Genomic DNA, 4,499 nt, shown 5'->3' on the forward strand with positions numbered 1-4,499 from the left:
GAAGTATATTTTATGGGTTATGAGTTTATTGTTTTCAGGGTGGGTGGGAGGGGGTTAGGGAATAAAAATATGTAGCCATTTTTCTCTGTTTTATTCAATGGACACTTGAAATGTACTTGGCCCCTAAGCTGCTCCTGGTGCTGAGCCTCACCTGTTTCAGTCACCGGCCTTGTTCAGATCCGACCCCCACCCCCCAGGCAGCACGGTGGATCTAAAAACTGCTTCCTGCTTGGTGGTGGGGGAGGGGGCAGAAGTTGAGTCGCCTCTGCACAAGACGGTCTGACAGCCAAGACTTCACTGGCAAATACTGTGCCAGCTACTACAAAATAAAAGGGGGTCTCAAACTCCACGTTCCTCTACTCTGAGGACTGTGCTCGAGTTGTGTTTTAGTTGATAAAATACGTCTTATAAGGCCTCAGACTTTTACCATAACAGAACAAACCTTTATTTTATCTGAAGGGGTGTGCAGTTTGACACGTCTGTTGAGGTTGTTGGACTTGGCAATTAGAAAGTCACCATTGTTGGTGCTTAAAATATGTAAAAAATAAATATAAAATGCCAAAAACACCTCAGGACACCTCAGTGTCCTCTCTCTATCTCTCTCTGTTAGAGGGACAGTTTACATTTTATTCTACCCTGTTTAATTTAATGACCTTCATCTTAATGTTGATTTCTGTTTTATTTTTCTTCCTGTGTTGGTTGTATGAAGCTGCACTGCTGACTGAAGAAAGGGGCCCCACATTTGACAACAGATGGGTTTCACTCCATGATCAGAGACCAGACCTTTAATCTGTAGGACACCGTGTGTTTTACTGCGACGGGACAAATCAGAGTGTTTGGAAACTCTCTGTCTCTCCTGTCTAATGTGGCAGAATGCTCTGATATTGTTTGATAGTGTAAAAACAAACAAAACAAAAAAAACAGTCTGTTTCTCAGGCGTGTGTGGTTATAGCCTCACATTCTAACTAATGCTAATCCTTAACCAGTCTGCATACATCTCTTTAGGCTGCCTTCTTTTTTTTTTTTTTTAGGTTTTAGCCTTTGGAGAAACACTCGGTAAAATGAAGTCTGTCCAGGACTGCAGCCGATTTGGTGCAGACTGGTCCTGGATCAGTTTATCGGGGGGTCTGAATAAAGGCTGCTGCAAATCTCTGAGCGTGTTTCATAAGCTGACGTTCACAAAGCTATATTTTTCACATCTGTAAGTTTTGAGTTCTAGTTTTTCAGGTTTGGTCAGAAGTGGACCAGCAGGTGCAGTTTTGTTCTGGCGTCGCTCTCTCCGGAGGCTGAGAGCGAATCAGACGCCCTCTCTCAAACAAACAGTCCTGTGTGCAGTAGGGAGCCTTCCTGTTGTTCTCAACCTGTGGCCGTTCTTTGTGAAACATGCACTCTGATGATGATGATGATGATGATGGTATTTCTAGTTGTGTATGTTGAAGATGCAATACTTACAATAAAATCACCAAGATTTTCAAAGCTAAAGGACTGAAATGGGCTGTTAATACCACAAAATGTCTATCCTGAATGTACTGTAAAGCACCGGCTCACGCCAAGGTAAATAAAGTTTGTGGATTCAAAACAAGCGGTATCCAAAGGCATCAGAAGGTTTTTTATTTTTCACACTTACATGTAGGTCACAGAGAAAAAAAAATCAATGTGCATTTATTTTTTTTATTTATATTTTACACATCTGTAATGTTTTATTAAAATAAAGTTACATTTTTATATAGATGAAGTCACAAGAAATGACATTTAAAAAAACATTTAAAGTGGCTGCCACTGCCAGCTGACCTTAAAAACAAAAACAGCCTCAACACAGTCAGTTTTACAGATAATGACCTCAAAATGGTAATAGTATCCAATCCAATATTATCAGTAGAATAGAATAGAATAGAATAGAATAGAATAACTTTATTGTCTGTCCCAGATGGTGACAGAAATCTTTCTTTGACGGGGCTCCAACAACACCATGCAACACACTCAGCTACCCATAAAAACATAAAAAGGACTGTTAAAAGCAACTGTTAAATACATTACACTACTATTATTATTTAAAAGTATTTAGAGTGGTTATTGCAAGCGGAATAAAGGATTTTTTGTTTTGCTTTACGGGCCAGAGAAACTTTGAAGCTTCTGCCTGATGGGAGCAAAATGAGTGATGGAGGGGATGAGAGGGGTCCTCTGTGATCAGGGTGGCCTTCCTCATCACAGAGCAGTAATAAAGTTCAAAAAGAGTGGTTTGAGGTGAACCGATAAAACACTTTTTGTACCACAGCAGACCAAAGTGCTGTATCCACACTCTAAAAATGAAATGTTGGATTTACTTAACCATGTTATGTGACCTGGTTCCACTTGACTGAGTTGAGTAAATTCAAAGCAACATACTCATGTTCTTTGGCTAAAAAACTGGTATATTGCTTTGAATTTACTCAACTCAGTTAAGTGGAACCAGGTAACATAACATGGTTAAGTAAATCCAACATTTCATTTTTTACAGTGCACATTCCAACAGGCAAAAAAAATTTTTTTCAATCAAAAAACTGAAAAAAATAAAAGCAGGAAATAAAAAACTAAGTAAAAACAGTAAAATATCTAAAACCTAATTTAAAATCTACAATAAAAACAAGAAAGCTTCAAGAAAAAACAAAATATAGTACAAATGGACAACACAACCCCTCAGTGTAAAAAACAACAACAAAGAAAACACGTGGGTTTTAAAGGAGGGGGCCTGCGAGTTGGAGGGGTAGCTTGAAGAATCCCCAGCAGATATTCTGAGCATCGACCAGCTGCAGAAGATCATTTCAGTTTTTAATACTAACTGGACTAAACCCTGTTTATCATCAAAATATTACACAAAGAACTGAACAGATTTTAAGAATACCTCCAGGAAACTATCACTGAATGATCAAGTGAGGAGTGAATGAAAAACCTTTGGTTTTAGTTGTATGGAGAGAAAATAGACTAATAAGTTTGTGTGGGCGTAATAAAGTTTGTCTGTGCGTAATAAAGTTTGTGCGTAATAAAATTTGTGTGTAAAACGTGATTTGTCACCCCATAAAAACATTTTGCGCATAACTTCAGGTATTTGTGTGTATTTAAATGGACACACAAATATTAATAAGATATGAATACAAAATAAAAGTACACACACAAATATAAATTACACAAACATTAAAATTTCACACAAATTTTTTATCTTCAACCTCACAAATCTGATAATTACACATACAAACTGGCTCCTACGCACACAAGTCTTCAAATACGCACAGACAAAACTACATTTACGCACAGATCTGGTTACAGTTGCACAAATCATTTTAGACTGTTTTCACGCTGCCGGAGAGCTCCCAGATTTGTGCGTAAATGATGCGTTTACATGCTGCTAAAAAGCTGGGAAATTTAAACTTCCTTCGGACCTTTGAATTATTTCCTTGAAAAACTTTTTTTTCAAACTTTTTTTTCAAACACACCAACTTAATTAGTCTGTTTTCTCTCCATACTTGTGTGTCTGCTTAAACTTGTCTAATGGATAAATCTTTGTTCAGACTTCACAAGCAAATGGTTTCTGTCCTGTGTGGATCCTCATGTGTGTGTTTAAAGTAGTTTTTTGGTTAAATCTTTGTTCACAAATATCACAAGCAAATGGTTTCTGTCCTGTGTGGATCCTCATGTGTGTGTTTAAACTTGTTTTTCTGCTAAATCTATCAAAGTTCACAACCAAACTCTTTCACCCCTCTGTGTTTTTTTTTTGTATGACAGTTTAGATTTGCCCTTTTTTTTTAAATAAAAGCTTTGCCTCTGTCATCACATCTAAATGATTTCTGTTATCTGGACTTCACTGATTGACTGTACTTTTCCCCCAAATTTCTTAGTAACCAAACAACTTGAAGACTTCATTTTTTTACTTACTTTCATGTGTCTCTGATATGACAGAGTATTAGGGCCACAAACAAGGTTTTATTTTTAATTACGAGAATAATGTCATAATCTTACAACATTAAAGTTGTAACATCAGATTAAATTCAAAATATCTTTTAGAATAAAGTTGTAATATTATGAGATTAAAGTCAATACTATTAGAATAAAGTCACATAAAGTTGTGACATTATGAGATTAAATTCAAATATTTTTAGAATTAAGTTGTAATATGAGATTAAAGTCATAATATTATGAGAATAAAGTTGTAATATTATGAGATGAAAGTCACAATATTATTAGAATAAAGTCATAATATTACGAGATTAAAGTCATAATATTTTAAGAATAAAGTTCTAATGAGATTTAAGTCATAATATTATGAAAATAAAGTCATAACATTACGAGATTAAAGTTATAATATTATGAGAATAAAGTTGTACTGTGAGATTAAAGTCATAATATTATGAGGATAAAGTTGTAATGTGAGATTAAAGTCATAATATTATGAGGATAAAGTTGTACTGTGAGATTAAAGTCATAATATTATGAGGATAAAGTTGTAATGTGAGATTAAAGTCATA

The sequence above is a fragment of the Austrofundulus limnaeus genome, unplaced genomic scaffold, assembly GCF_001266775.1.
Source record: "Austrofundulus limnaeus strain Quisiro unplaced genomic scaffold, Austrofundulus_limnaeus-1.0 Scaffold941, whole genome shotgun sequence".
In the NCBI taxonomy this organism is placed as follows: domain Eukaryota; kingdom Metazoa; phylum Chordata; class Actinopteri; order Cyprinodontiformes; family Rivulidae; genus Austrofundulus; species Austrofundulus limnaeus.